Source organism: Aythya ferina, assembly GCF_964211825.1.
Source record: "Aythya ferina genome assembly, chromosome: Z".
Classification (NCBI taxonomy): Eukaryota; Metazoa; Chordata; class Aves; order Anseriformes; family Anatidae; genus Aythya; species Aythya ferina.
Genome location: NC_140299.1, coordinates 63,370,505 through 63,395,477, shown reverse-complemented (window position 1 = coordinate 63,395,477; position 24,973 = coordinate 63,370,505). Strand labels below are relative to the sequence as shown.

At 36.8% G+C, this 24,973-nt stretch overlaps 1 long non-coding RNA gene across 1 annotated transcript; it reads right to left on the bottom strand.

Annotated features, from left to right (window-relative positions):
- Positions 1-7,521: 7,521 nt before the first annotated feature.
- LOC311427066 lies at positions 7,522-16,372 on the bottom strand. Its single transcript, XR_014687192.1, has 3 exons — positions 16,116-16,372; positions 13,925-14,047; positions 7,522-7,628 (listed from the first exon to the last, which is right to left on the bottom strand). It is a non-coding gene; the product is annotated as an uncharacterized lncRNA (long non-coding RNA).
- Positions 16,373-24,973: the final 8,601 nt, after the last annotated feature.

Below are 24,973 nucleotides of genomic sequence, written 5' to 3'. Positions count from 1 at the left end.
GCAGGGCTCTGCAAACTCATTACTAATTGGGCTTTAGACTTTTTACAATCAGATGGATGGTTTCTTTTCAATATATTCTTCACAATTCTAAGAGCTCCTAATGTCTTTTTTCCCCTGATGCTAAAAAGATGAATGTAAGAAAGAATACTTACGCCCTGTTTAAAAAGAGGGCAAATGTTTCTCTTTTACGAGCATTTCTAATATATTTCAACTGTCTTTAAAATATTCACATTTTAAAAGCAAGTATGCTAATTAAGCACACTACTTTAGACTGTGCAAGTAAATCAAGAAAGAATGTGCTTCATGAAACTCCTTTAATTCACTGCATAAGAGTAAAGCAGAATTGAAGGCACTCTTGCTTGTGTGCTAAGATCCTAGTTCAACTAGGCTAATAGGAACTAAAGACTACCAGTCATCTCACAGAATCACACACTTTACAAGACCAGAATAACAGAGCAAGTTGTACCACAGAGATCCTAATCCTAAACTATATTAGTTTAGGAAAGAGAGACATGTCAGATTTCCTGTGCACACACTGGCTTCAGCAATTCCTTTCTCCATACTCAGAACAAAAGGAACTGCCTCACAAGCCATCCTTAGACATCAGCCCTGCTTGCTCAGTCTTCCTCGTGTCTTACTGCCAGCCTGTTTTTCCCCTTTAAATGAAGAATTTAGTGCAAAAGTTATTGTAATATTCCCAAAATTGCACTCAAATTACACTGACATTGCACAGCTTATTTAAACTAGTGGGATTTTTTTCTGACCTATTATCTTAGTGGAGGACTTGTTAGTGTTAGGTCAGAGGTTGGACTCAATGATCTTGAGGTCTCTTCCAACCTAGAAATTCTGTGATTCTGTGATCTCTCTCATGAACTGATACACTAAAAAGTAAACACATAACAAAAGAAAGAAGCAAGAGCCTTCAGATATGTCTTTAACTGAAATGTAATTAATAATTAAAATGGTAGGATTATTTGGATCTTTTAACATACCTTCTATAAACACAGTTCAATTACGCAGTTCTGTGATGCTGTGTACCCACAGACTCTCTTCACACCCTTCAATTCCCACAAGGTCTTCCAAGAATTGATTAAAATACATTCTCAAAAGTGAAGCTAATGAAACCATAAACTGAGTAACAAAAAGGCTTCTTTTACTGAATTTGTTAAAGTCACATCAGCCTGACAAGCAGGGGTCAGTGAAGTTCAAACCCCAAATGTTCACATCCCTGAGGAGAATGGGACATTATTAATATTTTTGTATAGAAGAACTCCTGAGTGAAGCAGCCTCTCAATGATGAAATGAAAAGGGTATTCCACTGTGTACTGTGAAATATATTATATATCTTCCACATAGTTGGTTGGGGATCAACTGCCAGCTTCTTCACGGTGTGAGCTCTTGATTGAAGCGCCAGCTGTGTTCAAGGGATTGAAAGAGACCTTGAAAATGGCAAAGCAAGACCCAGCATTCAGAGCTGACAAAACAAAACTGACAAGAGAGGCAATAGCTATTCTTTCCGAGTGCTCATCATAGGAAATGTCAATGAAAAAAAAGAAGAAAGAGAAAGAGAAAAAGGGGGTAGGAGAAATCAAACAGAGGTCTTAGGATGACTTGAATATGCTCTTCAGTTTTCTCACACTTTTTTTTCTTAAGAAAAAAAAAAAAAAAGTTAGAGCTTGAAGAAAAATTAAAATGGAGGAGTCAGATGAGAACAAGCTTCTATCTGCCAACAATCTCCAAGAAGATTTATGTTTGCTGTTTGTGTGAATTAGAATTAACCAAAGCCACGGAGCATGGTGTTGGTGTAAGTCAGGTGTAAAACGGGAGAAAAATTAGGCTTAACTCCTTACAAAACTTGTAGAAGAGTTATACTTTTCAGGGAGCTCTGTGTCTTGTTATTTCTACCAGAACAAGACAGTCATAGTTTCACTTTATATGTAGCTCTTCACTTCGTAAAGTATGAATGAGATACAACTCCTGGGAACACAAAGTGATATTTTTTGAAGGCAGGAAGTATCTAAGGTCAGTCTTCACTTGTTATGCAAAGACAGACAAAAAATAAAATAGATGGTCACTTTCTGTTTACAAATGCATGCTATTGTTTTTACTGTGCTTTCAACCTTTACAATTTTATCACTTTTTCCTCTGTAACTTTTTTTTCTCTCTCTCTCTCTCTTTTTTTTAAAAAAAAAAAAAAAAAAAAAAAAAAAAAACATTCTTCGTCAGCCAAAGTGTTGAAATGTCAATTGGTATCCCCTGGAGACTTCATTTCCACTGTCTGACACTGCCAACATCATCATGTGGTTCAGGGTTTATCTTTCCTGCTGTGACTGAGCTGGAAAATCTAAATCAGCCCTGAACAAAAGGTTGAGAAGAGGCCAACCATAATCAGATAGAAACTATATATTTTTGACCAACAGATAGGAGAAAGGGGGAGGGGAGATTGCTTTAAAAAAGCCATGTAGACATAGACCAATCATACAGTGTTCTTGTAGTGGGAATCTCTTAGATTGCATATAGTGTTCAGCAGCATAGCAGAAAAATTAGAGAAAGGGAAAAATACAATTAAAAGGGCAGTGGTGGAGTTTAATCTGACAAAAATCAGGTAGATTTTCAGGGGGAAAAGATACACAATAAAAGGTTGCAGAAAAATTAAGGAGGGATTTCAAGTGATCTTGCGTGACTCAGAGTCATTACTCTGTGAAGCGATGTGACCAAAAGAATAGTTCACTGAACTGGGAGCTGAGGAGTTTTATGATTTATCTCTAGTTCTCCACTAACCTAATCAACACTGAGTGAAGATTCCTCACCTCTCTGGGTCACCTCATATCTGTTTGTGTTAGGCTTTTTTTGGAAATCAAACATTTTGTTTACATTTTCTGGTACTCTGCCTAAAAGAGAGTTCTAGGAAAGCTCCCTCCTAGTACAAACAGTTTAGTAATTATAATACATTTCAAACACAGATTAATAGTTCCACTCTGATACCAGTGCAACATTTTTCTGTGTTTGATTTACAGGCCAACACTTTTAACAACATATTTGTTCATTGAAAGATAGAGTGCTAATCTACAGGGAGTAGAAATGGCTTTGTCGTTTTCTAGATGACAGCTCTTATTTTCCATTGCATTCTGGCAGAAGAATTGCCTTGAGTCTTCTATCTTTCTCAGTGAGACACTTGCTTATCTAGCTGCTAAAAATGCTTTTGTTTAAAATTCCACATGTATAACTCGACCACAGTTAGAAGAAAGGTTGCTTCATTTGCAAAACAAGCTCACACTGTACTAGCTCTCTAATGCTTCTGTTAGTAACAGCAGTCAGAAAACAGCTGAAGAGCAAAATCCAGTTATTAGGCATAGGATTTTTTTTTTTTTAAATATATATAATAATAATAAAAAATCACTTCTACTCTTAAGGAACTCTTAACTTCCTTATTCGAAAAGGAATATAAATGTGTCTATATTTGAAAAGAATACATTCAAATCTGAAGCTTAAGCAAATTCTAGAGTTGTGACTAGACTCAAGTGGAACCAGGACTTGATCCATATTAGATGCTTCAATTGTCAAACAAAGTCAGCCTAATAAAGTTGTGCAAACACATACAAAAACACACTCAAATTGAATACAAGTTGTAAAGAACAATTGTAGAGATTACCTTTGTCCTTGGTCATTTTGTACAGTAAAGAAATTAATTTTCAGTGGATGAGATTTATTGCAGCATATTGGTAACCTTTCCAATTTCATTATTTTGAGCTTAGATGGTAGCTGATACAGATCCTGAACAAAAAATCTTCCTAGCCTGTTTGGTCTTATCATGATGTATGCTGGTTTTGGAAAGTATGGTCTTGAATAATCCATTTTGACAACTCTTACTCAGTCACTCAGTACACATGCTTCAGATAATATTACCTTAAGATGACATTTACTGTAAACTGTGGTTTGTCAGTAAATCAACACAATTGCTGATTTGAGAGCAAACGTTGTGGACGATGAGAAAGGTGGAATTGACTGAAAGAGAAATGGCTGAAAACTAGAAAATCCCAACCTTCTTTTCTGTTGTAGTGGAAGACAGAAGTAAAATGGGCTGAAATAGATAGAGCTGTACTTGTACCTAAGAGACAACACTAATTTATGATGGGGAGAGAAATTTCTGAAGAAAAATTTGAGCTATCTAAAAGGTTCATAGTTCATTGTTTCATTCCCCAAATAAATCAAACATAAGAAGGGAGATGTCAGTTCAGAGCATTTATATATATTTTTAAAAACAAATTCTGTTAATAAATAAATAAAGCTTTTCTATTGTACAGCAAGAACTACAAAATCCCTTTACTGTCACAGAAATATAATTTATAGTACACAACTATAAATTATCTTCAAGTGAACAGGCTTGATGTTATTTATGTAGGAACTGTAAAGAGATTTCAAGGAGAAGAAGTTTATTTTCAGTCTCATAGAGAGGGCAAAGCTTTGGCTTCTACATATTTACATCACATACAAAATCACACCTACCTTAGTTCTTAGAAAGAAAAGGAAGGTCTTTGCTATTGTTCACAGGACTTGTCTGGGAAGTAGCATGGCTTCTTCTAAGGACACCTCCTTGTCCCAGATTAAATCTATTTTTGAAACTTTTTATTACTGCCAAGTAATTTGCCAGTTTCTGCAATCAGTAAAAAATGGTTGAAGAAACTTACTGATTCAGCAAAGCTACCTCTGTGTGAGGTCTTCTGCTCTAGGAACAATTTCAGGGTTACAGGAGATCTTTCACATCAAGTTAACAGTTTGATTTGGGATATATTCTGAATCTACTGCTTTTACACTTTGATTTTGAGAAGCGATGTAAATGGACATCTCATACATCATAAATCAACTCTTATAATCAGTTGTCTATGCAGAACAAGCATGCATTTTTACACTTTTTTTTTTTTCTGCTGCTTAAAAAATAAAAGAAAATTATGTACCAAAGAGAAGTGACAATGAATTCTCATTTTTTTTGGTGAACTAAAGTTCTTGTTTTGTCCTGAGTCCTACTAACAAGTGTTAGCGTCTCACCACTCTGTTCCTGCTACAACTTTAACCCTTGCTAATATTTCTGAGTACCACTTTTCATGCTCTCTCTTGAGGCCTTCTCTTTGAACAATTTCTTTTTTCAATATGTAGCATCTTACTTTAACCATTATGATTAATCAGTCTTTTCAAAGCAAAATATTGTCTAGTTTCAACACAAGGAGCAAAACAAAAAGTACTTTAACACAACTTAGAAACCTTTTGTGGACCTCTACAACTGCAAACTGCTCAGTACCTCTGAACAGGAATAAGGAAAAAATTAGCTATTCTGTCAGATTTCCAAGCAGAGTAAATCTTCAAGGGCTCTCCCTGTTTCTCAATAGTCTTCCACCTATCTTACAGGATGTGCACTCTACAGATGGTAATTTTTCTTTGTTCACTCTAGGCTTTCCTTCACCACACCAATCAACAAATCAATTCCCTGTGTAACTGCTGACAGTCTGCCTGTCTATTTCAGTAGGAAGAGAGCATCCATGCTCTAACGTGTATTTACAGAAGCACAAACCTGTAGTTTTAGTGATAATTACTCAACACCTGTAGCAGTGTAAGAACACCACTCTCGAAGTCATTTTTTTTCCTCCAGAAATTTAGCCATGTCTGCAGATAAAGAATAACAATGCTTAAAAAAAAAAAAAACACCCCACCCACAATAAACAAACAAACAAACACACAAAAACACTTTCTCAGCACTGACAATTTTTGTTCCCCCTACCCCCTGTTTTGTTTTGTTTTAAATCACAAACATGATTAGGTCTGATATATCCATCAGCTCTTATTCAGCTGTTGTAGAGCAACGCCCACCCCTTTTGGACTAGTAGGGTCTCCCTTACTTGGAGGGTCTGGGTGTAAGTGCATATGGACAAGCTTTTCATGTGTATAGCTGCTCTCATATGAAGGAGCTTTAGAGCCATCTCTGGTCATCACCTGTAGATCAATGAGGTCCCCTCACACTTCTCTCCTAGTTATGCCAGAACTGCTGATTGACGTTAATTGCTTTAGCACTGAACACACCTTCACTGTACTACAGAAGGTGCATAACTTCCTTCCAAATAGATTGGCTGTGGAGGGAAAGAATATAATTGAGAAACCTTTTTTTTTTTTTTTTTTTTTTTTTGTCTTGGCTGAAAATCTCAGTTCATCTACAAGTGCTTTCCTGATTAGGACTATATCATTAGAATAGGAATAAAATCTGTCAGCTATCACATTTAATTTTGTGTGTTTCTGTGAGTTTTCTCTGTTCTGTAATGAATAATAATGCTACATTTCACAAACACATATCAAATTTATAAGAAAAATAGTCTTTCCTTTTTGGAAGGTACCTACTTAGATATGAAAGAATTTGTTCATTTGATACAGCGTACGTGGACTCTCCTAGGGAAAAGGTCTCAGTTTATCTGTTGGAATTTGTAGTCCCTTAAGGTTCAGAAAAACAGCCTTAAATTTGCTTGAAAATGCATGTTGACTCAAACTGATCCCCTTTGGACCATTCTCTTCACTACTGAAAATCACAGGAAGGTCTATATTTTCCAACTTGAAGTCACTTGCTTTATAGGGACACACCTTTACACTTGTCTTCTGTATGCATACAAGTTCAAATAGTAATTTACTCTGGCATAGGCGAACTTAAATCATGTAGAAAAACTGCTCTGGACACCCCCTAATTTGTTCTTTTCATGTTTTTTTTTTTTTTTTTTTTTTTTTTTTTTTTTTAAGCAGCACCAATGAAATGGAAAATGGAAAAGAGAGGGTATGGGGTATGGAGAGATTTCATACAAATTTAGGTAGGAAGTCCCTGTAGACAATCCTGACAATTCCTCCTTCATCTTTATTGAAGGTGAATTCTCTTTCACAATTGCTCTCCTAATAAGTCACAGCTGGTTCTAATGACAGGATTTATAGGGTGTTTCCAAACTGTTGTGAATTGCAACTAACAGACTCCTGCAGAAATTGTATCCTGCAGCATAAGATCATTTTTACCAGGGGCATGAGTGCTGGGGTATCATATAACAGGGGCTATCTTTCTCAAACTTCAAAAGAATACTTACAAACTATAAGGTCCTACTCCTCCCCCCACTCTCACCTCTTTCTAGGAGATAATTTCATAAATATTTATTGCTAAAGGGCAAGTTACCTTCCATTGCCCATCTGAGTTAGGTTTCCCTCCCCTCCTACTTACCAAGAATTTGGCGGTCTTCCAAGTTTCTTCTGTAATTGTTCTAATAGACAATGGGACATTAGAATTTGTACTTGGTATGTACAAAGAATATACAGTTACAGCTTAAAGAGGGGACAAAATCAGTTGGTTTATTTGTTAGTAGTATCAAACCACAAAGGGAGGTAAAACCATTTCTGTCCTTATCAAGCATAATATTGAGACATTGGTTTAGAGCCCATTCAGCTGAGGAAGACAAGTAATTCATGATTAAAAACATACCTATTATCCTTGTACCAGGTCAACAGTCAAGGTCCAACGCCCTCAACACAGACGTTACTGTCATTATAAGGAATCCAGCTGGTTTAAGGTGAAAAATGCAGCTGACAAGTTATTTAAGTGGTCATCTTCAGCTCTGAATGCAAAACAAATGGTAAAAGGTATCAGATAATACAATTATCTGAAATATGTCTGATGCTAGGTGAAATGGTATAATACTTCCTGCATGATGCTACTGTATCTTTACGTCTACAGTAAGTAACAAGCATATATACATTATGCAGGAGTGTCATATTTCAATTTCTAGGAAAAAAATAATCAGATTATAGGAAATGTGATTAAAGAAATACTTTTACTAAGATAGGATTAATTTTGAAACATGGTGAATACTGGACTGTTATCTGTATAGGACAGAGCTATCATTCAGCAACAGAATGGCAACACAAATACATGAAACAATTTAATTACATATTAATCCATTATATCTAATTTATTTTCAGATTCAGAATGTTACATTTTTTTTTTCTCAAAGCTGTACTTTTGGCTTATCCTGTTCAATTTTATTGCCAGCACAGGTCAAACCACTATTTAAAACAAAACAACAACAAAGAAACAAACAACCTCTCCCCCCCCCCCAAAAAAAAAATAATAACGCAAGCACATATGTAAGTTGATGCTTGAGACAATAGTTAACATTAATAGAAGATAAATTAGAACACTGATAAGAAACAGAAGATGAGAAAATTCGAAATCTTGCTACCCTTTACTATAGCAGAAAATGTGATACATTCTTGGGATTTTTAACAGTTTCTTAGTGGAAGTATATCTTCTAAAGATTTTTGAAAGAAGAGAAACATCAGAGAGAAAATAAGAAATTATTACAGCAGGATTTTATTGCTCAATAAGAATCTCTGATACCTTTTCTTTTGCACAAATATTTTTTGTATGTGGCTTCTGAAACTCATGTAACAACCATTCTGCAAGCACTTCTATGCATGTGAACTAATCTGTATCTATTTATGCAAATAGTAAACAATAAGAAAAGTAGGCAATTAAGTTCAATAACTGTAGTAATAAACTGAGCTGGTAGAAGAAATATAATTTTAGAGAGAATATTGCTCTGTTTTCTTTTCCCATGGGTGCAATTCTATGTACCATTCCAGTGTGCTCTTTGCTTCAAAAGATACTCAGAGAGGTTATAACAAAACAGAGCATTTGTATACATAACACAAGCATGCCCAGAACTATGGAATCTTAATTCTGAGTTTAATGTTACATTATATGCAGATAATTGATATATTGCACCTGATGTTGTAGGATCACTAAAAACTTGCAAAGTAACAAAGTCACAGAAGCCTCCTTGTTATGCAAAGCTGGAGTGTATAAATCTTCTGTTTTCTCATTTTCTTGGATGAAATAGGAATCTACAGAGACTCCTTGCTTCAATAATTGTGAGTTTGGTAGTTTTTCAGATATTTTGTAAGTCTTTTTTTTGAGTGGAACAGAAAAATGTAGAAATGCCTGTAGTAGGTTGGACATTAAGAGGCAATATTTTCACTATTCAGGGCAAGGGCTTGAGCAGGGTAACCATACTCTCATCTCAAAACCTTCTTCATGCCTCAACAAAGCATCCTTTTCATGTTGCTGAGTTTATTGGCTCAGAAACCGAATTTCAAGATTCAAGAGACATTCTATGTGCAAAGTGAAATTCCAGTTTTCATTTACTTCTGGGCAATGACACTCAGTGCAGAGTTACATCTCCTCAGGGAACCAAGAACAGCCTACACACCATCAAAGCACTGTGCCCCTACAAGAAAATTCCTTGTCAGACAGCCCCTTCAACACCTGAAGAGTAAAGAAGGTATCTATAAGTAAAAAGTATCTCCAAACTGAAAAGAGGCAGGAAGGAGGTGAGGTTCCTCTTCTTTTTCAGTTGACTTCTCAGATTGTCAATTCCTCTTTGGTCTGTCAATGGAAGAAGAGGGGAGGTGCATTTGTGGTTCATATGCCCTAAAACAGATCTTTCATCTCTCTCTCATAGTAGTGCTCTATGCTTTTCACTAACAGTGAATCAGTGGAAAACACATTTTAATGCTATTTGCTTCAGTGGAACTTGCTGCAATTTACCACAGACAATTATTCTGGTAATTCAAAGGCAACTACCATCTTTCCTCAAGCACTGTGGAATGTAAATAAATGTACCCTCTCTGTGAAAAACTATCTTTCCAATGATTAATTATTTAGGCACATTATCAATTATTTAAAATATCTTAGATATTAAGCTTGAGTTCAGAATTTCAAAATAGATCAGTATAAATAGCAACCCATAATTGGATAAAATCTTTTTCAAACTGTGTTTGATTGTATGCCTGCTGATTTCTAGAAATACACATATAAAGCAAGTACCACGTGTGCTTGCAAAACTATAGCCATGCGTCACTTGCAAATAAGATGCTACTGCCATCTATTTCTATTAGTTTTACTAATCTGCAAGTGAGGCATCTTCTAAAAGAAAGATAAAATTTGAGGTTGTTTCACTCTTAGCACACTAGCACAGGATGTCTGAGGTTGGCAGGGACCTGTGGAGGTCATCTGGTCAACCCCCTTACTCAGGAGGGACTACCTGCCCAGGTTTATGTTCAGAAGGCTTTGAATACATCCAAGAATGGAGAACCCTCTCTGGGCAATCTGTGCCAGTGTTCAGTCACCCACATAGTGAGAAACTGTTTCCTGATATTTGGAGGAAACCTCCTGTGTTCTGTTTTGTGTACACTGCCTCTTTTCCTGTCTTTTGGCATCTCTGAAAAGAGCCTGCCTTTGCTATCTTTACACCCTCCCTGCAGGTATTTGTACTGAATAAGAAGACCTCCATCAACCCTTCTCTTCTCCAGGCTGAACAGTCCCAGCTCTCACAAGAGTTTCCTCACAGAGGAGATGCCCCAGTCACATCTTCATCTTAATGGCCCGTTGCTGGACTCCGTCACTTATGTTTATATACTGGAGAGCCCAGAACTACACCCAGTATTCTGGGTGTAACCTAACCAGTGCTGATTAAAGGGGAAGAATCACTTACCTTCACCTGTTGGCAGCTATCCACCAAATGCCCAGGATACCATTAGCCTGCTTTGCAGCAAAAGCACATTGCTTGATCGTGTTACTCATTGTGTTCATTGGGACTCTCAGGTCCTTTTTTTTGCATAGCCATGCTCTGACTGGGTGGCCCCCAGTATGTACTGGAGCCTGGTGTTCTTTCTCCCCAGGAGTCTTCCCCAGGACTCTGCACTTATTCTTGTTGAACTTCATGAGGTTCCTAACAGTCCATTTCTCTAGCCTTTTGAGGTCCCTCTGGGCAGCAGCACAAGCCTGTTGTGTATCAGCAGTTTTGTGTCATCTGCAAAGTTTCTGAAGTCATCTGCCACATCATCTGGATCATTAATGAAGATGTTAAATAGGATCTAGTATTGCTCCTTAGATAACACTGCTAGTTAATGGCCTCCAACTAGACTTTGTGTCACTGATTACCACTACTGGCTATTCAACAGTTTTCTGTACTCTCACTGTCTGCTCATCCAACCCATACTTCAACAGCTTCTCTATAAGCATATTAGGGAAGACAGTGTTGGAAGGCTTACTGAAGTCCAGGAAGACAATATCCACTACTCTGCCCTCATCTACCAAGCCTATCATTTCATCAAAGAAGCTTATCAAGTTTGTCAAGCATGACTTCTACTTGGTCAATCCGTATTGACTACTCCTGATTATTTTCTTGTTCTATGTGTGCCTGGAAACAGCTTCCTGGATTAGATGCTCCATTACCCTCCCCAGAATCAAGATGAGGCTTTCCAGCCTGTAGTTCCTTCTTGCCCTTCTTGAGGATAGGAATTTACTTTCCTACAGTTCTTACTGTTCTGTTTACTTTCTTAATGTTTTTGAACACTTCTCCAAGTCACCATGACTTATCAGGGATTATTGAGAATGGTCTCACAATAACATCTACCATCTCCTTCAGCAACTCAGGGATGCATCCCTTCAAGGTCCATGGACTTATATATGTCCAGCTAGCTTTAGTATTCCTTAACTTGATCCTCTTTCAATAAGGGTACATCTTCCTTACACCAGTTTTTCACAGTTTTCTAGTGCCTGAGATTCTTGAAAGCTGGTCTCACTGGAAAAGACTGAAGTGAAGAAGGCATTCAGTACCTCAGCCTTTTTCATGTTCATTGTCACCAGGTCTTCCACCTCTTTCAGTGAAGGATCTACATTTTCCCTAGTCTTCCTTTTGTCACTGGCATACTTATAGAAACCTTTATTTTTTTGATATCCCTCACCAAATTAATTTACAGTCAGCTTTCCTAACTTCATCCCTGCCTGTTCAGACAATGTCTCTGTATTCCTCCCAGATTATCTGTCCTTGCTTCCAGCCTCTGTATGCTACCTTCTGTGCTTGTGCTTTGCCAAGAGCTTGTTGTTCATCCATGCAGGGCTCCTGCCATTTTTGACTGACTTCCTGCTCATTGGGATAGGCCACTCTTGGGCTTGGAGGAGATGATTCTTGAATATTAACCAGCTTTCTTGGGACACTCTTCTTTCCAGGGCCTTATTCCATGGGACTCTACTAAGCAGATCATTGAACAGGTCATAGTCTTCTCTCCTGAAGTCCAGTGTTGTGATTTTGCTTTTTGCCCTCCTTCGTCCTCTCAGGATGCTGAAGGTTCAGGTTCACCAAACTGTAGTTCATAGTCAATGCACCCAAGTTTGTCTTTGACATCATACCTTCCTTGATGGTGAGTACAAGGCCCAGTACAACCTGTCCTCATTTGGTTCTCTATCTGTTGGGTCAGGAAGTTGTCATCAATGCATTCCAGGAATCTCCCAGATTGCTTATGCCTTGCTGTGTTATCCCCACAGCAGATATTGGGGTGGCTGAACACCCCACAGGCACAAGGGCCTGCAAACCTTCTTGGTTGGATGGCTGTTGACAGATACCCACTACATCACCAACTTTAACTGTCTTTTCCTTGATCCTAACCCATAAACTCTTGGTTATCCATTCCGAGGCAGTACTGCATGCACTCCAACTGCTCTATCATGTATGGGGTATCCTCCCCCACCCCCAATCATCTTCCCAAAATCTCCTTCCTAAACACGATCTATTCTTTCATCAGAACATTGCAATCATTGGCGCTATCTCATTTTGTCTTTGTGATTCCAATGAGCCCTTAAACTGCACACATTTCTCTAACTCATATTTATTGCTCATGCTGCATGCATTTGTATGCATGCACTCCATAGTGGCACCTCAGCAAGCTGATTTTTCACCCTGTTTTTCTTAAAATAATGGTGTCTTTTAGGCATGCCTTACTTAATGCAAATAGAGGCAGTGACTCTGTTTAAGCCCTATTTTGTCGATATTGTGATCCCTTCCTATCACATTACTCCAGGCCATCTGCTTGTCAAAACTGTCCATCACTCCTTTACAGGGCTGCTAGTGACTCTCACCCTCCCTTGTCATTCTTACTTTAATGCCCACCTTAACAGGTCAGCCATCCCCCTGGCAAAGGCACCTTTGACCTACTTACTGATGTGTATACTACCTTTCCTAGGCAGATGCTAATCGGAAAACAGTTTCCCATGGTCACAGAACCTAAAGCTCTGCCACCATCACCAGTTCTACAGCTAATGATTGACTAGCATTACTAGTGTCCTCTTCCTCACCTCACATCCATTCACCTCACCAGCAGGACTGAGGGGAATACCACCTTGGGCCTCCCTTTATTTTGAATGTGTTGAAACTAAATTCTTTCAAAGAGGCCTTTCTCCTTTTCTAATATCTGTTTAGTGATTTCTTAGCCAGTAATGAAGATCATTGACTTGCTGAGTGTCACAGATTATACAGAGCAGAAGGAAGTACTCAAAACTGGACCCAAAGGGCCCATGCTAGTGACCAAAACACAATTAAACTTCACATATACACTCATACTTATTTGAGAAGGATTTCTTAGAGCTGTAAGAAGAATTTTCTTCACATGTGCTATCCAAAGCTAGCTAAATTACCTGCAAGTAACTAAAAGTGTGTCAGGAAGATAGTATTTACAAAAACATTTCAACATTATTAGCATAGTTTATAATTATCTTGCTCTATGTTCTTTTGCAACCTCCATGTTATAATAACACTGACCTTATGTGAAGGAATGTCCGAAATATTCTAGTTAACGATGACAGGGAACACATATTAAGACTTTCTCCCAGTGGAGACCTCATCAAGAGTAAACCAATGTTTCAAGATGTGAGAAAAAGAAGAAAACAAAAGAAGCCACAAAAGTCTAGCCAAATACTGAGACCAAGCAGATATTTACCTAATCATCCGATTCCTCCGTGTTTCTTCAGACTTTTTCCTATGAGAATCTGAACACAGAAGCCATCCCACCTTACCTGTCCACTGGAAGAAGTGGGTCCACTGTGATTCCAAAGCACAGGTGCCTGTTCCCTTTTGTGATGTTTGCTTCAGCCTTTTCTAGCTGTCAGAAGTAAAGTCTTCAGGTGTATTAGGCACAACTGTGGGCAGCCAGCAGAAAATTAGTCATTTCAGGAGGTCTGAATGTTAGCAAACAGAGAAGCAGGCAATTGGAAATGGACAGCTAGGCAAGAGGGAGAAGATATTTTATTTGATTTCTTTACATATAGCCAATGAGATGCAAAAAGCAAAATCAGGAATCAGAATCAGGAGGAAAATACTTCCATTTTTCTCTTGTAAGTGACATCCCCACATATGTAAAATCAGAGGATTTATGCACAGAATGATAAACATGTACAAACAACTATTTTATAAGGTTATGTGATACCAGCACAATACAGCTCTGAGAGTGGGCCACTGTCAAGAATCATGGTTATTGCATATTGAAATATTTAGGAAAGAGTGTAAAAATTACATTAGTGCTCCTTTTCTCTGTTCCCCTTTGGTAAGAAACATTTGCAAGAAATGGCCTTACAGACTTTTGAAGAGCACTTGCAATCTGTTCTTGAACTTCCTTTGTTTTTCATGCTTTTTGCAAAACAAAAAACTCCATGAAACCTTCTTTGCTAAATGAATAGCGCTATACTTTTTCTTATGTAAAAATATATAAATAAATGAAAAAATTGAAACTATTTAAAAATATAACACTCAAGAATAAGTCTTCACATAGAGCAGAACCTAGGTTTTAACTAATGTGTGATTGCAAAGGCACCTTAATTTCTACTGTATAAGTCAGGCGTTTTTTCCTCTCAGAATGAAATACCTTGCTCTCCTGACCAGGTTATTTAATCCTTTCTGTCTCCATCCAGCCCTCTATAACATTCAAGTTCTCAATTCATGCTTCTCATGACATTTGATCATATTATATCACTTTATCTGCAAGTGGCTCAAAAGGCTGTTTAAAACAAGGGAGATTTGTTAGTGAAAAGGGAGTTAGAAGTACACCCCCCTGCATCTTCTGATCAATGCCTGGTGCTCTGCAACCTCAGGGTCCCGAAATGACAGCTTTGATTACTGGCAAACTTCCCTTCCCTCTCACACAGCAACCAGGACAGTCCCACATGAGGGACAATGGAGGTCAAAGAACACTACACTCTCCAGAATATCTATCAAATATCCCTTGGACATCCATACATTTCCTTATCTTCATGCACTTTAACTATAAGCACAACGAAACATGTAATTTAAAAATAGTCTATGAGACCTAGACACACATCTGACATGGAAAAAGCCCATATTTTAGATATCATATTACCCTACAAAACAGCATTAGAAACATTATATACATTGTTTCTAATGTATTCAATTATTTATTTTAAGCAGAGCTTTGAAGCAAAATATTTGCCTTAAGTTTAACTGAATGCTACTCAGTTACTTGGGTGAATAATTCTTAAGTTAGAGATTTTGAATACATATCCATACACACTCTTATATCCTCCTGGTTGTAATTTCAGCAACCTTACATTCCCAACATCAAACAAAGGTTAAGTACCATGTTATTTAAACAAGACGGAGGCATTTGATAATGACTAAGTATGGAAAGTGGAGGAGGAGGAATGCTGTAAGAGAATGCAACTGCTATCACCAGGGTGTGGGAGAGAACAGCAACAGTACATAAATCTACATTAATAAAAATATTGCTATCATAACGTAATTCATGTCTTTGGACTTTTCTGCTTGTCACCTTAGAAAACTAATGCAACTAGAGATAGAATTTCACCTTTTTTGTTACATATTTAAGAAAGTAGTCAAGACTACTTAAATAATTGCACCCATTAAGGCATTTTAAATATCAAGCTTGACCAACTAATTCACAAGTGGGTTGAAAGCAAAATTCTTGTTACTAGGCTTAAGCCTTTTTTTTTTTTTTTTCAAGGCCATGGGATATCCAGGATTGAAAAGTACATGAAATGATTTGATTTTAGTATTCCCTCTTTTTTCTCATACTTGTCTGGTCCCTTGATTTTGACTTTGTTGGCACGATTAAGCAATTACACCTTTCTGTAAACAAATATATCAAACTATTTTTAGCATACATGTGTATAGATATATTAACAAAGGAATTACCACCTTCCTTTTAACAAATCCTGAAAACAATCCTTCACTTACTTAATCTGTCTAATTTTCAGAACTCCAAACAGTTCATTCTTATTCATGAATAAGAAATCCAAAACAGCACACTTGGATGATGCACCTAGGATCTGAGTCAAAAAGCTATTTCCAGTACCCTCTGCAAATCTTGTTGATTGCTTAAAAGTAAACAAATTTTTAGCAATATTAAAGGTCAATTCTACCAAATAATCATCATAATAAATATTATTGAAAAAAAAAATAACAACAAACACAAATACATGAAGTTTCTGATGGTCACCCTGATCCTCCATAGCATACATCTCCAAACACAGAAACTTGCACTGACTTTTATAATGGTCGAAACATCTGTACCAATGGGTGCTTGGAATTCAGCCCAAGGACATAATTTGCTTTAATTTTATTACATCAAATCATCTTGGGAAAAAATAAACCCATTTTTATCTTCCTGAGGGAGCTGTTGCTTGTGTTTGTACTTGAAACAACAAAAATTCAAGCTGTCAAGTCAGTAATGAACTTTTCATGGGTGTTGGTGGATAACTTGGCAGTAATGTGAGCAGACATGGTAAAGAGGAAAAAAGACATGCATTTATCAAGTGATCGGTATTGATCTCGTTAGTGAAACCAAAGTTATAGCTTGGTATGCAAGCCAGCTTTCTACATGAAGGGGAAACTGAATAGCAATCATAGCAGGTGAAAAATACTCTTTTTGTGAAGATGAACAAAAACCCCCACACATTCTTATTTCTCAGAGATCTCTGTTTTCTGCAACATAACATAAGGTATGAAGAGGTTAAAAATTCTGCTATTAGGCCCATTTCATGGTCCCATAAATCTCAGAGGTAGGAAGTTTAAATTAATTGTGAAATAGAAGGAATAAACTTGTTTGTTTCCCTAGTTGGTAGGGAAATAGAAAGCAAATCCCTCCTCCTGGGCAATCACCACGATATAATGCATAACACATGGCAGAAACTGACATGTCTGAAATCTCTAGGTAGTGTTCTAAGATTGATAAAACAGTATACGAATTGATTAAAAAATGTAAATGCATGAGAGAGCAATCACAAGGTATCAGGGGGAGGGATGGGAGGAGTAGGACAGCCATATGTTCCTTTCCTCTTCCTGTGTTTGCTGCTCTCATACAGAGAATTCCCTGCCTGACAGATGGAGAGAAGCGCGCTTTATACAAGGTGCAGGCGGGTTTCTTTATCAAAGCTTAAGAGCTAGAGAACAAAGCACAGCAATTATGAGTTCTCTGTATTAAAATCTATGACCCTTGTCAGATATATTACAGATGACTTCCAGAGAACTACAGAATATATGTTTTTTTTTAAAAAAAAGAATAATAAAAAAAAAAAATTTGAAGATTACTAACAAAGTCATTCAATCACTGACAGTTTCTTATTTTAGTTTTAGTAATGAATTAATGATAGGAAAAGAACACTAAATAGCTCAAAAGGCTGAAAGAAAATACATATATAATACATGTATATATGTTATGAACATTCACTGTTTTGGCTGTTTAAAATCAGTTCCCCCCTCACAGCTCCCCCCCACCTTCCAGGTCTCCAAATATCTTGAGATATATCATTTAACATTATTTGCATGAATGTGTAGAGTTGATAGATTTAGATAGTACGGATGGATGGCACATTTTTCTTTACCATAAATCCTGTCCCACACCAGGCAGCATGAGAGAAGCATTTTGATAGATAACATGAACTGAAGCTTTTTGATAGATAACAAACTCATTAATCACGTTCCTCTAAGTGCCGCAAGAAAAATGTTAAATATGTCACATTTGGCACTTGTAAAAGTTTCTTATTTCCAGAACACAGCAGTTATTTCTCTGTGTTAGCCTAGGTAACCATTTTGGTATAAACAAAACAAAATAAAACAAAACAAACAAACAAAAAAAGACCAGTGGGGGTTAAATTTAGTGTAAGACCAAACAAGGACGAGCTTCACAGTGCTATCATTAATGCTCCCTTCCTCTTCCCAGAGAACATTGGCAGACTTCCAGTTTATTAAAACAACAATCAAAGGCAGATCTTCTCTCTGTATACACAATGAGTCAAGGATGGATCATTTACTCAAACAGAGCTGTTCACTGAGGTATAAAAGCAAAAATGCATTTCAGGAGAAATAGTTCAGGAATATTGTGGAGAAAAAAAAAAATAAAAGAAGAAAAAAAGCTCCATAGTTGTGTCTCATACAAAAGCATTCCAATCATAATTAAATAAAAACAGAGTAGACTTTTTTTTTTTTTTTTTTTTTTTTTTTTTTCCTCTGAAAGCTTGAAGCATGAGATCCAGAGATCCAGAATTAAAGTATCTTTAAAAGATTAATTGGTAATTATTTGTACAGGGGATTGTTAGCATTTGTAAGCCTATTAATTCAACTAAATTAATATATATATATATATTTTCCTGGCTGTCATGCATTGTAATGCAAAGAAAAAGTTAGCACTACATATTGAAGTCTATTTACATGAAAAAATAAAAGTGGAAGGAAACCATGTGTACTGTGACAGAAACATGACAGGCATAAATTTCTATAAAAAATAGGGATTAGAATTATGGGATTCTGGTTTGTGAAATAACTGCTGTGAGATAATGGGTTGGAAGTTTATCTCAGAAGTCCTTTGGTTCATGTTGTGCTTCAGTAAAGATGGGGGAAGGGAAGAAAAGAATGAAAGAAGCAGACACAGGGCACAGAAAAAAAAAAAAAAAAAAAAAAAAAAAAGCAAAGAAAAATCGAGTTTGGAGTAAACCGAGTGGAAAACTAAATACACAGAAGGTGAAATCCTGACCCTATTGAAGTCACTGGGCATTGTGCCATGGGCTTCAAGGAAGCCAAGATTCCATCCAGAGATTGCTTAAGTAAAAATAAAAAAGTCAGCGGCAGAGAAAAACATTTAAAGATACATATGCTGTCTACCATATATAGGTCACCTGTTGATGTGTAGTCTTATTTAGGGGGAAATGTTTTCCTGTTTTCTGAGTGTAACACAAACATCTTCAGCTAGATAACAAAATACACTTGTATTTTTTGTTTTCTATGACATACAAATAAGTAGTGAAATATTGAAAAAATTAAATGCTATTTCAAGGGGAGTGGGGGAAGGGTATTTGTAAATCTTGTTTAGCTAGATGCCACCTCATAAGCTCAGCTGTCTAGGAGATTTACACATCCCTCGTAAAAGCCCTTCCCATCCTTGTAACACAATGATTATATCTCAAAGAATAATTTTAGAGGTTAAGCTGGATTGCTGTGCATCCAAATGGCAGCTAAAGATGTAAGACAAACAAGCTTCACACATGAAGACTCCTTGCAGCTAGTGGAGCCTCAGGGAGAAGTGTCTGTAAAATCTGCTTTGTTTGCAGGCTGCATTTGGTAAACCCGAATCTTTGATAATGACACAATCGTATTGAATGGAGGCTGTGAGTGAATGCTTGTTGAACTTTTAAGATATGATTCACCACAGCACTATGAGAACAGAGCACAATAACATTAAACACCAGATGGTATTTCAAAGCCCATCAGATACACAGATTCCTTTTTCTTCTGTACAAAAGATCGGCAAGGCCTCATGTCTGAAAAAAAAAGCCCATTAAGATAAATGGAGTTGATTTGTTTTTGTCTTGCTAGGGCTATTATAAGAAAGTCATCTGAATGGGTCAAATTACAAACTGCTCCAGATCAAAGGAGAACAACTGCAGTAGCGGGTCAAATTGATCCAAGCTATGTCAACTGGATCAGCATGAAACCCTAAACTGCAGTGAAGAAACTCCATAGCATGAGGCTTGACAACAATAATTAACAGAAGCAATGCTTCCTTCACACTGGAAGCTAGGGAGGCTTTAGCTAGCTAAATTAGCTAGAAATCTCTTTCACCGTTGTCAGAGAAGGAGGTTTGTTAAAGCAACATCAGGACTCCAGGCTCAAGAGAGAAAAGCACCTCTGCAACCCTGAGCAACCAAAGCAGGTGAGGTGACAGGTGACACGACACTGTCCATCTCAGTACCTGTGCTGATATACCTGAGAGCCTGGTTGTAGATGCTGTACTACATGAGAGTCATGTTCAGTCAGGAGGAGTCGCCCAGAGGTGCACAGGATTATCCGTGTGATTTACTTTGTCTGAAGGCAGCATTGCATTTTTTGACTTGTTTCAGTGCTCCATTGGTGCAGCACAGTCTGTGTCAGCAATTGGTGTCGGACAATGCCTGTTCTGTATATGGGGGCTGTGTGAGGGTATGTGTGTGAACATTGCCATGCTGGCATAGCACAGTTTACAATGTTGTGTACAGCATAAAGGCAGAATTTCAGGGTGGTAGCTGTAGTAAAACAACTAGAAAATGTTGTGAGGGAGAATAGTGGGAGAAAATGGAGTGAAGGAGCAGAAGACAGAAGTCTCCTTAGTAAGATAAGCGTTTGACTGAATATAGAAATGGTAACATTGTGCACCTTTCCCCCTCCCCCCCCCTCCCCCCCCCCAGGCTCTGCTGGTAAATGAAGAACCTCCACCAGTTAACAAAGAAGGTCACTCACAATGCAGGTTACATACAAAAACCTGGCACAATACTGGCAAAAGGAGAAGCCCTTTAAGCTTCATCACAGATGTCCAAGTGTCCCCTGTTGTCTTTCTCATATGCCAGCAACAAACAGTGGTAAGCATGTCAAGCACATTTCTGAAACATACATTTTCCTCATAGCACAGTTGGACACCCTGCTTAGAACTGCAGTACTGCTCGTTGAGTCCAGAGAAGCTGTTCTCTGAGAAAGTAGTTACCTAGGGACTGTGTAAATCCTCTACAAATTACTGTTTGTCTTTTTGCCCATTCAACAAAAGTCCTATAAAACTGTAGCCTGCATCCTTCTGGCAACAGCAGAGTCACTGAATTCATTGTCTTCTCCTGTAGTCATAACACTGTCTAATTCTGTTGCATTGGAGGCTTTTTTTTTTTTTTTTTTTTTTTTTTTTTGGTGGGGGGGTGGAAGGGAGGGAATGCAGGAGGATGTCTTTTTTTTTTTATGTTTAATTGTAGAATTCTAGAGGCATCAGACACCAGAAATTTGCCAGGAGTACCAATGACCTCGTTTGATGAGAATAAGCAGCTTTAATAAGTGATGCATGTTTCTTCTCGGCTGCAAACATTCTGATTTTCTAGGGGCTAGGTACAGTGAAATGCTATGGCCATTCAAAAAGGCAAGGGTGTCAAAACCCCTGATGATTCCTAACACTTGAACACATCACACAGGAGCAATTAAACTGACAAGGGGAAAAAAGCTCTCCTCAGTCCAGATTTACACTGTGTTCCTATTCATGGACAAATCAGCAAACATTTCAAATGCCTTGACTGAGTAATGAATGGGTTCTGGGTTAGTTACTGTGCTGACAGCAGGTTTTAAATTCTATTGAGTCAGGCAAGGGAGGAGGTGAATAGGGTAGAATTACAGGAAAGGATTAATGAGGGGTTTCTTGCTGAACATACTGTTGCAGTGTTCTCTCAGTCACTATACCAAGCAGTCACTGATTTTTGCCTTAAGGACTGTACTTTTATAACCTAAAATATGCCTCCTTAAACAAATCCACATCAGGCAATGTGTCAACACTTCATTGGTTTCAATAGAATTAGTTTCCTAAATGCTCTTTTCTGAAGCAATTTTTGTACTTGAAAATGCATTACAAGGAACATTTACTACAACTACAGTACAATGATATATAATATGACAAACACAGTTTTAATCAGTGCAAGCTGTAACAACAAATATACTACACATATGGTCTCTCTTTCATTCCTTTTTGCTTCTCTGCAGTCATAGTTAAAATCCGTTCATTTGTCTTTCTATAACTGTTAGTTACTATGATAGATTTAAACAACATTTTGAAGAAAACAAACAAAAACAAGAATGAGAAACCCAAAATCAAACAAAACAAAATAAAATAAAATAAAATAAAATAAAATAAAATAAAATAAAATAAAATAAAATAAAATAAAATAAAATAAAATAAACACCACAGAAGGTGCAGTAACAATTTCAGGGTGATGACTAATGCCTGTTTATTAATGTTGTGTTCTTATTGCTCATCATATATAGAAAAGTGTACCCTGCAATAAAATCATTTTCCCAGAAGAGAGAATGTGCAAACAGCCTCCACTGTAAGTTGCATGTGAAATTGAATGGCAGCAATGTTTGCCAGGCTTAGCTGGCTCACGTTTACTGAATAGTCTTAGAGGTTACCAAAGGCTGTTGAGATGCCACATCACTTGCTCTGAAGCATCCCACAGCTCAATCAGCTGCTAAGATTACATTTGTATGGTGACAGTGATCTAAAGGAGCAAGGGAAAAATCCTTTTTTTTTTTTTTTTTTCTTTGTCCATACATTTCTGTTGGCCTTGTTTCATAAGGTGATTTTTGAAGGAGTCTGTTTTTAACTTTTCTCATAAATTATAACACCTACAACAAATGTAACCTTCAGTCCTTGTTTTCCTTCATGACTTTTACTTTTCTGTTGTATACTATTGGTCACCAATCACCAAGCTCATTTCTTCTTCCCCACTCCAGATAGTTCCCAGCTTTATAAAGATCTATTGACAGATTAGACACCTTATATAAGAAATCATAATGATCATCACTTCAGTTTTCATTAAAGGTACAGGTTGGCCTCTCACAGTGCCAAACTCTTGCCCATGCTCCTGAAATACCAGTGCTCTAAGATCTGCACATGTACACAAGATTGCAGGATATAAGACCTCTGAAAACCTTGAAACCTGAAAATGATTTTTTCTTACAGAAAGCATAAAAAGAAACATTTAACTGTATAGAAGCAGATGTACTCTATCAGACCTAAGATCTGCCTCTCTCCATTCCACAGCTCTGTGTCTGACAGCTGCAACAGTCAGCAAACCTGGCAAAATGAGGGCAAGGCATGCCCTACCTCTGGTTTTGTCACTTGTTATTGGCAGTTGGTGGCTTAAGGGTTTCTTTAGAGCTTGATTCTTGCAACCTGGTATTTACTAGAATTCTTCTATCATGGATACATGTGATGACTTTTGAAGCCATTTAAAAAGTCAAATGACTTGGAAAGCTTCGTTTTGTTCTGACAAGACAGATATACAGAATTTTTGTAGAAAACTTTCACACACTAATTTTAAAAGGAAGTGATTCAGGCCTAAAATTCATTTCATTTTTTTCTCAGTATAAAATAGGTGAATATGCACTTGCTTCTCTTATTGGCAAAGCTCTTTGAGTAGTACAGGTTGAAAAATGTGAACTTCAGTGTACCCCAGGGCCTTAACAAAGGCTGCACCCATTTATCTGAGAGGAAAATATATATATATGTATAAAAGCTTAGTAGAAATATTAACTCCAAAACCTCCTAATACAGATAACTAATAATCAATAAAATAGAAGGTTCATTAGCTCCAGTGAGGACTTAAATGTCAGATATAACTAACTCAGGAGGGGTGATGAAATTTGATATGAGAGGAAAGACTTCTGCATAAATAACCTGTCTCTTCAATATCCTTTTATTTTATTTTATTTATTTATTTATTTATTAATATGAAATCAAGACTGTTGGTGGAGAACACAATTAAGAAAAAAAAAAAAAAATAAAAGGACCCAAGGACCCAACACCATAGGGTGAGGGTTTAATTCTAAAATCACACCTTAATATTTTTCCAAAAAATATTGAATATGGATAATTTGATATAAACCATATCCAAGGATTATGAAAAGATTTAAAATTAATATTTATGCAAGACAACAGAATAAAAAATTCACACATCTGTAAACTGTATCATATGATTGAATGTAAGTACACGGTATTACAAGATCTCAAGATCCTTTAGATCTTCTGCTCCCTGAGTCTTCAAGACTTGTGTTGCTCCACAACACTCTATCTTGCTACATTACTCAATATCCACATTTACTATTATGCTTTCCTTATGTGTGAACATTCTCATAATTAGGTCTTTGTGATCAAATTTTTGCTTGGGACTGAACCAAAGTAAAAAGAAAAGAAAAAAAAAAAAAAAGAACCACAACAATTTAATCTGGAATTTCACTTGAACTCACACTGAACCTGAAAGGAAAGGCTTTATTGCATATGGTAACTGAAAGACATTAGGAGATTTTTTTAGTCTCCTTGCTTAAACAGTATCTTAATTTTAAAAATAAATGAAAGATTTCAACATTCCAATCAAAAGATTGAATTTTAGAACAGAAATTGCATATTTTCTTAGTAGCTGCTTTCAAATCCATTTTATGCCATACTCTGTATGAGGTAAAAAGTATGTACTTTACATGAGGAAAATAGGTTATTTTGGCATATTTTAGAGAAAAATGTTGAAGCTGCATAAATTTAACATTTCCTGCAATATAAGCATGCTAGCAGTTTAATTTATGCTTTAAATTTTATTGTGATTATTTTGAAACATTTCTTACATAAATGCAAATTCCTGGTTACATCCAGGAGATTACAGTAATCCAGTGATTGAAAACTCACTGGTGATAAACAGCAACAACAAACTCAAACTGGCCATGTATGTTAAGATATCCTATATTTTTCAATTCAATTTTCAGTAATAGTTTTATAGAATAGTGCTTAGATTATTTTGATAATATAAATTCTTTCTTTGTCAGAAAACAACAACAAAACAAAATAAACAAGCAAACAAAACTAATACCAACACTAGGGTAGAAGGTCCTCAGAAGTTTACACATGCTCACACAACACCATATGTGTTGGTAGAGATGATGTATGATATTTAAATGAGATGCATCAGGAGTGGGAAGACTTATCTGAGTGCCCAGGACAGAGGCAATGACAGCTGAGATTAATTTTGGCTACAAAGTAAAGACCACCA